Below are 14,010 nucleotides of genomic sequence, written 5' to 3' on the forward strand. Positions count from 1 at the left end.
TCATTTGTCAGTCCTAGTAATTCAAGAACAGTGAAACAAAGCAGCATAATTTCAACTAACAGGTCTCTCTTGCCCTTTGGGTAAATTGTAACTGAATCCAACAAATGTGAAAATACTTGGATTTCTTCTGCATTTACTGATGGAATCAGAAACCCAAAACAAATAATAACGAACAGGGAGAAAGCACTCCCCATTAATGCATCTCAAACTTTGTTCAGAAGATTCTTCATCCTAGAGAGTTTTGTAAAAAAGCATCGGGTATCCAGCATACAAAAAGTTAATCTCAGAGTATTTCTTTTGATAGACAACTAGAACCAGGTAAAAGCAATAGATCTTGAATTTTAGTCTGCTTTACTTCTGACACTGTAGGATTACTGTAGGTTTTACTGTAGGCTCAGAGTTAGGAATGCTTACCTCCCACTGCAGTACCTGAGGTTGCAGTCTGTGCAACTCCGTTATGTCTTCAAACCTCAGCTTTCATCTATGTGAAACAGGGATGCTGATGTTCCTCTCTACGCACTGGATATCAGTGCCAGTCAAGCTTGAGCTTTTTCTGAAGTTTTTGACTATAGTCTATATCCTCCATGATCTCTGCTTCACACATTTTTTCATTTCAAAAGCTTAGAAGAAAATATAACATGACTCCAACCACACTCCAGGAAATGTTATAGTGAATTCGGATCTTGGAAATAACCACATACATTCAAAGGGCATTTGAGTTTACAATTTGCCCTCTCTTGTAGCAGCCTACTTTTTTGCATGATCACAATGGATCATGGAACTAGAAGTACAGTATAAAATATTCTGAAATAATATAAAAACTCTGTAAAGTTCCATTGCTTAACAGAATGTTGTCAAAATGAGTGTTCAGTTCTCTCTTACAACAAATTTCCTCCCTCCCTCATGAGAAGCCACACTCAGAGCATCCTAAAAACCCTTCCATATGAAAAAGCCACCACTGAGTAGGTGACATGGTGATCCTACTTGAGGTTCTATCCTCATCAAAGCATGCAATATAAAACATTGGTATTTTTGAAAAGAAGCGGAAAGTACAATATATACTAGAAACGCTCACTTTCAAATATCCAGAGCAAATGCTGACTATGCTTTAAGTGTGTGTTTTGCCATTGGATTTCCTACTACAATAGGGTTTCTTTTATTTATATATATGCCCCATGCTTGTTACTGTGCTGGGAAGTGTTCTGAAAGCTGCTCCATTATGTATATTAACAAGCTGAAGTTAATGCTCTACTAAGCATTTTTCACACTATGTGGGGAATTAAAAGTTACATGTTTCTTGCACTGGTAAGTATAATAAGAAACCACTGCCCAAGGCAAGGTGCTCTTTGTGAAAACTTAACACATGGTGGAAAAAGGCCTCTTGGTGCTGCTTCCTGAAACAGGGATGAGGAATTGACTGAAGTGTTCTTTTGTTGATGTCATCAGACAAGAGGGGGAGGAACAAAGGATACAAAAAAGCATTAAGGAACCACAGAAACACTACAAAGGCAGAGAAGAAAGTCACAAATGAGAATAAAAGACCAAGGATTTGCCAGAAACAGCAATCTCTGGAAAGAAAACGGACTGTTCATCTGGAAAATGGAAAAATCTGGATGTTCTTTGTAAGTATACTGGCTGTACCAATGAAAAACTTGATTTTTCCCACCAATTTCTTCTCCTAGAAGCAGCAAGATTCTCAACACTGGCTAAAGAATATTTTGTGTGCACAGCTGAATACATTATGTCACATCCTCATATCACACACATATAGCTGTAACTTAAGTGTCTAGATAACAAAGGTTTTAAAATTTATTAAAAAATTAATATATCAATAGAGGAAATCCTGATATTTTGCCAACTCTTTGAAGGTAAGGTGAAGCCACAAAAGGACCCATTAATATCAGCTCCAAAATAAGCAGCCATGTCACACCCAGGCTGACGTGTAGTGAAACATGTACATGCTCCAAACACCAGCCACATCAACTGGTTGTAGATTTTGAATCCAGGTTCATTTTGTGAGTGGAGACAGGCCAAACTCCAATGACACGTGGAAGAACAAAATGTCATCTCATATGCTAGTTGTTTTCCAAGCACATCCTGTTAGGCCACAGGTTAATCATTGTCACTTCATGCACCCACATATCACACAGTTCATTAATTATTACTTAATGTCACTACACTGTTAGATTGTTTGATGAATTCTATTAGTAATTAGAAGTGCTCATGCAGTGACATTCAAATAGAACTTCTCTTCACAGTGCATTCATTATGAAGAGCCAGAAAGAGAAAATAGCCAGATTTTATTAGATGCATTTCATTTGGACTACAGCTTGTTGATTTCTTTCACTGTTACCTACAAAATACTCATGACAATCTGAAAACTGAGACTAAATTCAGCTGCATGTAAGACAAGTCCCTGCATCTCCTTATACACATTTAGAACAGAGAAAAAGGATGCCACACCAAGAGCTGACACTGTTATTTATCTAGAGAAGGTCAAACAAGGAAAGGATGCTTTCAGACACCAAGTAGAATTAATCTTAGCACTAGTATTCAACCATTTGACTTCAAAAAAGAGTACAGTCAAGCTGATGGCTTGCTTGCTACTCTGTGTTTTAGGGACAAATTTCAATACTACAGTACTTTTACAAATTCTGCCTGAGAACCAGATGAACTGGGTTTGTTTTACAAAAATGTAGTCTTTGATGATCTGAGGGAAGAAGGCTTGAAGCAAAGTCATTTCTTTCTCACATCTGCCATTTTCTTCAAGTTCAGAACAAAGTGGAAAGACATGGTACCTTAGCTGCCTTTCTTGTTAACTTTCCCTGAAATCAATATATATTTAAGAAAAGTTTTGACTTTACAAACCTACATATGTTGCAGCAACAGTATGTTCTATCAAAAATAAACCTGTGAACTGCAATAATGCTCTTCAGCTCATGCCTCCCACTGTGAAGCAAGTCTTTAAGACTGGTTTTACAACATTTTTACACTGTGAGCTAAATATGAGCCAATTGCATCTCCTGAAGAAACTGTTTTAATTCATCAACATTCAAACTCTGTATATTTAGCAGCCTGCTAGCTGTGGATGTTCACCTCATTACCTTTCGTTTACCTTTTCCTCTACATATTGGTGGAACATTTCCATGAGATTTTGGTAAACACCAGCAGCCAACTGCAGCCCTGCACAGCTCAAAGGCAGTTACAGGAACGAAGTACAGCAGGAGCTCCAAAGAACATGTGATGTGTATCTCGGGCATCTCTAACTCCACACAAACCATCCCTGACAGACATTTAGCTAACCACATCTGAAACAGCTCCAGGCTGCAGAGAACACAACCTGCCCAGATAATTTTGTGTCTGTGTAGATTGTTATTCAGAAAACTTTCCTAAAAACTGAGTCCCCTTTCTTCACTTCAAGGCTGTGTTTTCTATTACTGTTTACACTGACTAGGAACTGAACTAATTCACTGAACTGACTAGGACTGGACTAAGGGTTCAGTCTCTTCAGTTATGTGAAACCTTTTAGTTATTTGGATGCTATTGCCACACCCCCCCTTAGCCTATACTTCCATTCAGACAATTCCAGTCTCTTCACATTTGTTAAGTCTCTTCAGGAATATTTTCAATGTATCCTATTCCCTGTATCCTATACAGGGCTTAGTGGCCAAAGCTGGACAAAACTTAAGCTGGAGCCTTACCAGAAATTAACTAAATTATTTCCCATTTTATACATGACGTTCCCATTACTAGGCATCAATACAGTATTTACCTTCTTCACAGTAAAATCCTGTCAACTTCTGTTCTGTCCATGCTTCACTTTTACTCTTTTTAGCTGCTTAGCCACAAGTTGCCCAGTCTTAACTGGTACAGATAATTCTTCCCACCTGTAAATAAAACTTCATGGATATTTAACTGCATACTCTTTCCTAAACTGCCAGTTTATCAGTATCTGGGTGATCCAATCCTCCCATCCACACGCAGTCCATGCTTGCATGACAGTATCTCAAAATATTTTGAATTTATTCTAGACACAACCAAGAAGTATTTGTCAAGAATTTTTTGGGAGGAAGGGTACATTTGAAAAATACATGCCTGAGCATGGGATCTTAACCCCCTAGAGACATACTGAGACCATCAGTGACTTGAAAGGGAAGAATGTGCAGGCTGGGAACCATTGCTTTTGGAAATTTACTTTTTCTAAAGCCGTGTGGCTCTTCAGTGTAGCACATAAAAGACAACTATGATCAAATATTTTCTGTAGCAATCTTTTGTATACCTGTAGATAGATATAGAAGAAAATGTTTACTAGCATGTCTCAGAAGATATCAAAAGGATTTTGTGCATCTGGTCTTACTGTATAAATTTGAGGAGTTGCAATCAAGTTCTGGAAGGAAGACCAAACGTGCATTCCCATATTCAGGAGAATTTACAAAAACAGGTATGTTCTCCTAAAGTATGAATCAAAATTGCAAAGACTGAGAAGCTGAATCTAGACTTTGTTTAGATTGATACAGTTTTATTTTCCATATCCTGCCATTCTGATCTGGAGATTCAACTGGCCTCTTCATCATCTAACTCCGTCTTTACCTGATCCAATACTGTGAACTGCAATAATGCTTACATGCCACATACATTAAAACACAACTGCAAAAACCATAAATCTCTCTAACTGCCATTGATTGCATCCTCTACTTGGAATAGCTCTTGGGAATATAGCAGTTGAAACAAAAGCTAACAGAAGTCCCATCCTGCCCTTTCCCGAACAATAAAAATTAATGCTACAAAAACAAAAATCAGGCATGATTGCTTTTAGGATCTGCCTGTATTTTTCTTCTCCCCACGCAAGTGGTGTAAATATTTGTGGGACTTTTACCACACCTCAGTTGAACTTTGTAACAGGGACGGGAGAAGAAGTAGAAAAGATCTTTGTTCATTACCCAGGTAACTGAGTAGGGTGGGGGTCTCCTGGCACACTGCACTTTATTGATAGCTACAGGCCATAAGGACATTAATTGTAAAGCTACCAGAGAAAAGGTTTCTTCCATTATACGTATTTCCATTAGCCCTATGCAGAAGTAAGAATTATAATCCTAGAAATAATACTGCATCTCCTTGAGGACACCTTTCAATCGCTTTGGGAAAAAAGACAACTAATTGAAAACAGAGAGTTATCTGGTAAGACCTGGACCAAGTGCACAAGTCCTTGATTAGGACCACATTAGCAAATGTTTTCCTACAGGGTGACATAAGACAATTTCTGTTTCCAATCCAATGCTATCAAGAGACACAACATGTTGGGCAATCATTCAGGAAAGTTAACACATACCAGGTTGTTTTTAACACATACAGTGTGGTATCAACCTTTTACTTCTTGTTTTCTGGTCTTCTCTATTTCTGTTCTCCCCAAAGCCACATATTACACTATCAATATTAAAAAAAAAACAGCTCTGAAAGAAGCAAACCAGCCTCATGCCCCTTGGTAAACAGCCACCTCTGAACCTGTCATTTTTTGTACCTGTAAGTTTACTTAAGGTCAGATTGCAACCTTTTATAATGAACTCACATATTTTCCAAAACGCAGATTTATCAGGTAGAAAATTGGAGCCCAGAAAAAATCACCAATAACTTAAATATTCCAGGAGGCTTATTTAATAAAATCTAACTTCACAGTCACGTAAGCAGCAGAGATCCTCATAATGAATGGACAGAATACACTACAGCAGATCAGGAATTATAAAACTAAATTAGAAACCCAAATTTCATTTGCTATAAAAACAAACGGCTCTTTGTTCTTCAAAGGAAGTTGCTGAGATAATGCAGTGAATCACCCTTCCGCAGTCAATTTCTGAAGCTTAATCCTTTCTATATTTCTTTTTGCTAATTATATATGCATCATACATTTCAGCATTTTGTGACAAAGTGGATATGATTAACATCTCATCTCACAGCTTTAGGATGCCTAATTACCCAAAACTACCCATCCTCCACAGAGTGGACACGGAGGAAAGAGCCAAAATCTCACAGCGTGTTTCACTGCTTGGCTCCTGCTTCTTGTAGTAGCCTGGGACAGGACTGAACATTACACACACACACAGAGCATCCCTGCCTGGCAGAGCATCCCTGCCTGGCAGCTCCCTTCATGCCTGCACTGGGTGAGCCCCAGGTGGTGCTGACTGCCATCATCCCAGCTCTTACAGCCCACATTTCACATCTGCAGCAAAAACAGGGCTGACAACACACTGAGGGTTCAGCTCTTGCTGGAGATCATTGCACTCCACCAAGGCTTTGTGTCTAACTCTGTGCCATGACCACCAGTGAACAGAAGTTTGGAGGACACAAAGAAGTACATGACCCAAACTAACCAAAGAAATACTCTGTCATATTATTATAGGTATTATTATAGGTGCTCAGCAAGAGAATCGAGAGGAGGGAGTGCTTCTTCTGTCACTCAAACGAAATAAGCAGTACTCTGAAGAGAACAACTTCAATGTCAGACAAAATAGTAATGTAAGGCTCTCAGCAGCCCAGATTCCAGCAAGGAGATAAGAATTAATAGAAACACATACTTTTGAACTGAACATTAAAGTCAACAGAACAAAACCTGGTCTGAGGCTGGGTATTTTGTATAAACAAGCACCACCTCTTTCTAGATGTACCTCTGTCTCACCTTTATAAATGGCTAAAACCTCAAGAATTGTCCTTTTCTTCTTCACAGAGCATCTCAGGCTTGCCTGACAGGCAAAGAGGAAAGGAATCCTGGTTGGCATAATTTTCATTGTCAGGATAGATTTTTTCAAGCTTCCAAGCCTTACAATGGGGGAAAAAAAGCTATTGAGAACACAGCCACAAGTAGTTCTTATGCCCTAATTACAGCGCTTTCTCAATTTCTCACCCATCAGAGGACATCTCTTCTCACATACAAGGGGAAGGAGAGAATGTCTGTGACCGAGTGTGATACTGTTAACAAGAGCATTTAATTGGGACACATTTTTGCATCCCACATTAGGTGTGACTCTTCATTATGCGATATGTTCACGGGTGACAGGAAAATTATGCCTTACATCTGCAGGGATGTTTAAATGCCTCATTAGGTTTAATAATTATCTGTTAGAAGGGCACTTCCACAAGAAAATCTCTGTTACTGAAAAATGAAAGGGACACAAAAAAAACCCACTGCAACTGAATCATCACTGTCCTTGCTGAGTTAATTCACCTGTCCAGAAATATTTTTATAAACACATGAATAACGAATGTTACATTGTAAAAAATACATGAATGGGCTACATCACAAAAAGATTGCAGCAACTAGCCCATGAAATCACACACAGACTGTATTTTCAAACCTGAGTTCAATTCAGCCTGAATTTATACGTTAATTCACATACAAGAGAGAAAAAAGAAGGTGGAAAAGATGTTGCTGTGACAAGTTACACATCAAACTTTTTAGGCACAACTTCTTTTCAAACAAAAAAACCTACAAGTATCAAAAATCAATAGTATATGACTGATTCTCTATAGCTAAAAATATAATAAATTTTTTAAAAACCCACACAAACTAAAGAAGCCTCGGCACCTTCCTGGCACAAGGCATATTATCCTGACAATAAAAAGTTCTCAAAGAAAGCTGTACTGTCCCACTTACATTGACAGCTCAGTTTTACAGCTAAATAAGGATTATATAAATCTTGGAGACAAAAACAAACCATTATCAACTTCTCACAATGAGAAAGTGATGAGACAAATGAAACACAACCTTCACAGCAGCAAACTACACATTTTGACACGTCATTAAACAAAAAAATTAACCAGTTTATTATATTTAACATATTTACAAAATAGTACAAATTAAAGTACTGTAATTCCATTATTGCATGACATAAAACAACTCCATACAGGCAGAAGCAGCACATGAAAGAGATGCTCCAGAATATTTAGGAAGTCTTTGGTACTCAAAATATAGTTTAAGATGCAGCATTAACTCAATCAATACAGGGCATTAAACACAGACAATGATATGCAGATTTACACCATAAAAGTAAAGTTTACCTATGGCTTTCATTCTTCTCAAAGGATGACTACTGGACTCATGAATTGCTTAAAAGCTTTACAACATTTTTAGGATGGAGAGAATACTCAAAGTTATTCTAAAGCCAAGCTGTTGAAATGACTGCTATATTTTTCAACTCATACTGAATTTAACTGCTTCCTCTCAGAACTATATGACAGTAAAGCACTAAACACTTCACAGACCTAGAGCCTATTCCTCTACCCCTCAAGCAAGCAAAATTGGGAAAGAATCATCTTTGTCTCCTTAAGGAATAGAGGATTAAGCTCACAACAGACAATCAAACTGCATGGCAAAACATGATCAAAGACTGCATACTCTAGCCTACACTGCTGTACACATAATTTACAAAATTTTTATGCATCATCTACATATTTACACAAATGCTCTCAATTACTCCATCAAGTAATGTATTCAACACAATCACAGTTTACATCATTTTGAGGTAAATCCTTGAAAAGTTAGAGCATTGGCAGAATTTCATCTGCAAGGCTGAATCTCTCAAGTTTCTAAGGAGAAGCTCCTCTCTTTCCCCTGGTCACACAGCACTGCCTGCCAGGTGTGGCAGGTGGGTAAGACAGTTGCAGAGATGAAGGGGATTTTGTGAACTCTGTGTTGTGCTTGATTCTTCTTGATGGCCACGAAAGGCCAGAAAGAAGCAAAGAATCCTGGGGTTAGCCAAAGAGAAACCCAAATATGTACTAGCAGATTCTGTTCTGTGGACAAATAGTGGAGATTATGCTGCTTGTAGACTGGGAAAGCACAGCAGGGTTAAACTGTGCAGTGACAGTGCACACTAACTTTAAGGTGCCAACAGAAAAAGAGAGCAGGCAAAAAGCAAAAGAGAGGATGTAGGACAGGATGAATTAACTTCATTTAAGAGCTTGATTTTCTTTCAAGTTTTCAAGTAGCATTACTTAAATATTTAGAACTGCATATCTGAAGACATCATCCACATTTATTTTAGCTTGTAACTACATTTCTACCTCTTCATAATTACAGTAAACACTGCCTCACCAAGCAGAGGACACCACTTTACAAGGCCTGATCTTTCATGCTGGCTAACCTAGACACACTTGGGGATGTTGAGAACACTGCAACAAGACAACTCCCTCATTGAACTGCCACTGACATCTCAGGCAACAAGAAAGGAAGGGGCAGAAGGAAGTTTTCAAGTTCCATTTGCATTCACAAAAGGTGACAGAAGGTCCTGTATAACTAGGAAAAGACAGTAATGAACTGAAAGCATTGAAGCTCATCCAAATCAATCAAGAGGTTAAGATAAACACTTTTCTTCTTGAGAAATGGCATCATCTTGCATTAGTATTTCCTCCTTCAGAATAAGTCTGCAATATTTATTTAATGTTATTGCTGAAAACTTTCAGCTCATCTTGTCATGACTATCCCCCCAGTTGCACTTTTATTGTCAGCTGCTTAAATGAAAAAACCTCACATAAAAAGGCTTGAGTTGACAATAAAAGGATCACACAATTCCACTTTGTGAATGTTTTTTAAAGCAATACCACATCACTACACCTTTTTAGAATGTCTTTAAACAGATTGTTAGAAGATCTAGGCAGGACCTCAAAGTAGCCAGTTAAGTAATTACATATGCATGAATGCTACTCATATTTACTACACATTTCCTTCAGAATGTTTTTGTGAGTGTAAAATGGTTTGTAAGCTGATAAGTACAGTAGTTTGATGTCTCAAGACAAGTCTACTGACTATACTTTATGCCCACTGGAATGATTGAAATCTGTTTTCTGCATGCAGTGATAAGAAATAATAAGCCTTCATCTCCTTGTACCATCACAGATGTTAGCTGGAAGAGAAACGTTAAATATTCAGCCATTGCTAGTACTCATGGTGTAGTACAGGGTGAAATGCAAAGGAACAAAGAATTTTGTTTTCCAGAGATCATCTGGGAAGGAGAGGGCTGGACTTTGTACTGATCCCCAGTGATGGCAAACTGGCAGCTTGTTTCTTGCACAGCTCTGGGGAAGGTAATAATCTGTCAGCCCAAACTTCTGTATAAATCCCAACATTAAGACTGGAAGATTCAGACAGGCAAAAATGTTGCTGTTTAAATACTCAACAAGACCAATACCACATTGAAGATATAATTTTTACAATCCCTGAAACTGCTGGTCAGCAGAGGATAGCTTTTAATTCATTCGTCCTCTTCAACATAAGTTGATGGAAACCAGCCCACCTAAAAAGGGGAAAAGCAGAACAAAATAATACATGAGATGCACAAGAGTTGTTTTGTTTTGTTTTTTCTTTATGGCTGACCTAGGCACAGCAAGGATGGGCCTGTTCTGTACATATATTAAAAAGATTACAAAGACAAACTTGGCTGACCTGACACAGATTAAGTACCCTTAATAAAAGAATAACTTTCTGATATGACAATTTGGAAACCAACACCCTCTATGTCACTTCCTCCCCCTAAAAATCTAAAACACACTTGCCCAGACTGGAAGCCTAAAAGTTCAGAAAATGCCAAGAGTGGAAGTAGTCTTACTACAAGCAAGACACTAATATTTTCTGAATGAAGAGTTAAACTAACAGGCTCCAGTCAGGTCCAGGGAATCCTCTTATAAAAGAAACACTGACTGACTTGATTGCTTTACATGGAGTTGAATTCCACTGCCACCAAAACAGGTGTTACACATGACACAATTAGACAGCAGAGTCTAGTGTCCTACACTTCAGAAGTTATTAAGTTATCTACATCCTGAAATTAATGATATGCCAAATAACATTTATGTAAGACATACAGTGACACAATGTCATATATTTCTTATTTTATGTATTTGCTTTAGGTTTCTTCAGACTTCTTTATACCTAAAATCAATTTAACATGCATGAAAGAACTCAAAACCAAACCTAGAGCATGACTAGAAGGGGTGACTGCAGAGATTTTTAGACTACCTTGCCAAAATATCTCTGGAGATGAGTTTATAATGTCAAGTCCAGGCTATGAAAGTTACCAAGGAATGCCAGCATGTAACAGGGCATCTGTTAGAATGTGGGCAGCTGCATTACAATGAGTTGTTCAATTTTCTTCACATGTAAAATGTATATAGCACAACGGGTATTTCTTCTGCTTCCCTATTTCTTCTGGTCTAATTGACTATTTAAAAAGCTTTAACCATTTAACTTTAACATAACCAAGCTCATGTATACAATAAAAAAGATTCTCCAAATTGCATAAAGCAGTAAGTCTGGACATTCACTTCAACTGCACTTGCTACCATCATTTCCAGCTTCCAGACAATTTACATTCTTCTACCTCACATTCCTTGACCCTGCACTCAGCACTTTAAACATGGAAACAGCAGTCTCAAATGCTTCTGACTAATCTGCATTATAAGGCAGTAACTAAGATTGAAACAGTAAACCCTTTATAGGTCAAAACTGAAACTTCACTTCCAAGTCTCAGAGCAGGGTGTAAAGTGAGTTCATAAAAATCCCTGCTAAATGTGTCACTTCATCTGGGCCACATTCCTAGAGATCAAAGCAGCAGCCTTCTATAAAAAGGTGGTTGATTCCACTGCATTGTGTTCTGGCAGAAAGATGTGGGAAATCATTCTGTGCTAAAGTGCTAAAGAGAGTTCCACAGCACCAGGAACCTGACCCCAGGTATCTGTGTGCAAAACAGTTCAAGAAAGGTCAACTGTAGCAGTGCTATTAATCCTGGTTGTTTTCCAAACATATAACCTAGCCCAAATATTCAGCCTGGTAGGTCACATTAAATAACCAATCATTTAGATGCTGGGAAAGCTACCTGGCAAGAGTTCTGCCTCGCTGCTATGAAACAAAGATGAGAACATGTTCCATCTTTTGATTTAAATACACAATGTAGGATCACACTTTTTTTTCTTTTTATTTTTTTTACCAAAATCACTGTCAGTGAAGGCAGAAAGAAACATAAGAAAAAGAAATAGCCTTACCCTTCCATTTACTTCACCTCTCCACCAGCCATTGGCACTCATCTTGGTGTAAATTTTGACCACGTCCCCTTTGAGCAGGGACAGCTCTCGCATGTCTCGCGCGCAGAAGTCGTACCTGGCTATGGCAATGCCGATCACCTTCGGGCTCAGCACTGAAAGGAAGCACATGGTGATAGCATTAGGGCTGCTTAAATAAAGGCTGCCAAGCTACTGTAAACAGAAATACTGTAAAATAGAAAACAAGGATTCAATAGCAACACACACTGGGCATTCATTTTATGCAAAACACCTGCACTACAATCGATAAGAATTAAATATAGGTTAATGGTGTAAAAGCTGAAGAGATTTTTTTGGTCATTTTTTGAAAAGTCCTCTTTATTTTTAGAAGAAAAATCAAACTAGATGAGCCATAAATAAAATATTCCCCACCCTAAGATTGCTAAATACATCTGCAATTATTTTATTCTTGTGCTTCATAATAAAACTTGCTGCCAGTTATATGCATCAACATATTTTACGGGTCACTAATTTCTTTCCAAAAGAATTATTAGCATTTACAGTTGATTTAACTTTAGACCTCTAATGAAGCAAAATAAACAGAATAAGGTGCTGTTCTTTCAAAAAACAACTCCCAAGTTAAATATTAATGCACTTAAAACTGGAAGCTAACATCAGCATGAGCAAAAGTTACAGACTTTCTACAGGAAATTTCCACGGATCATTTGTCACAATCTGCATTAATATTGACTGATGTAAATCTATTCTTTTCAGGTGTTTGTTCTGTAAATCACCATTGGATTTTTCTATAAAATTAAGGTTCAATGAAATTAACACTTTAAAGTTTTAAGGTATATCAATATAGAAGAATTTTGCCAATGTAAAGCCCAGACATTTTAAACAATAAAAAGCTGTTAAGAATTTTTAAAAAGCAAAGGTACAAAAAGCCTCACTTCAAAAACCATCATTTTTCCAAATAGTTTTATAGGAAATTGTTCCAACACTGATGTAGAATGTCCAGACTTGCAAAAGAAATCCTCAGTGATTCCAGTGTGAGGACAATGAGAGGAAAGTAGGCATGGCGTAACAGATAAAAGACCTTTGACTTGAGCATTTTAGAAAGAACATCTACTACTCCATGGCATTTTGTAGTTGTATTATTTGGCCAAGGCATTTTTCAGCTTTTTTTTTTCCCATTAATGCCACTGTTTTTCTACATAAATTACTGTAAGAGGAGTTCAGGAGCACAGGCAAGCTTCCTTCCAAAAGATTTCAGATGAATTCATATGATCATGATGGATGACTTGATATAATGTACATAGAATCATCTCTGTCCTCAGAACCCTTTCATATTCCTTTGAAATGCCCAATCTTCATTAGGAAATGCCTTTAAGATTCTAGCTTAGCAGTGCCCTCAGCAATGTAATACTATTAATTCATACCTAGGTGCCTTTAATTTAAATCAAGAACCCAAAACACAGCAGATGAGCTGAGAAACCTTAACAGTTTCAGTTCTGCTTGTGTTGAAGTTTTCTTCTGACTCCAGTGAAGTTTTAAATATCTGAAAATCATAATATGTTCAAATACTTTCAGCTTAAAGAGAAAATACAAACAATTTATTTTAAACTAACAAGGAATACTAGGTTTAAAATATTATTAGATATATCACAAAAATAGAATGCCTAAATACCAGTTTTGATAACACATAATTATATCATGTCACTAAAGTTCAGTCCAACCATTCTGACTCCTTATACAGAGCATGCTTATCAGACACCTGATAAATTATGTAAAAGATGCCATATAACAGAGAATCAGCCTCCCAGTTTATTGCTTATATTGATTTTGCAAAAATCTAGGTGCTATATTAAGCAAAGCTCAAACATGCTTTTTTCCCCCTCTTAGCCAGTCAGATGTAGATGGTACTTGTTTAGACCCTGACATGAATGTAATGTCCTATACCTTATCAGCATTGCAGTAATCAGT

Source organism: Geospiza fortis, unplaced genomic scaffold, assembly GCF_000277835.1.
Source record: "Geospiza fortis unplaced genomic scaffold, GeoFor_1.0 scaffold229, whole genome shotgun sequence".
NCBI classification, from domain to species: Eukaryota; Metazoa; Chordata; class Aves; order Passeriformes; family Thraupidae; genus Geospiza; species Geospiza fortis.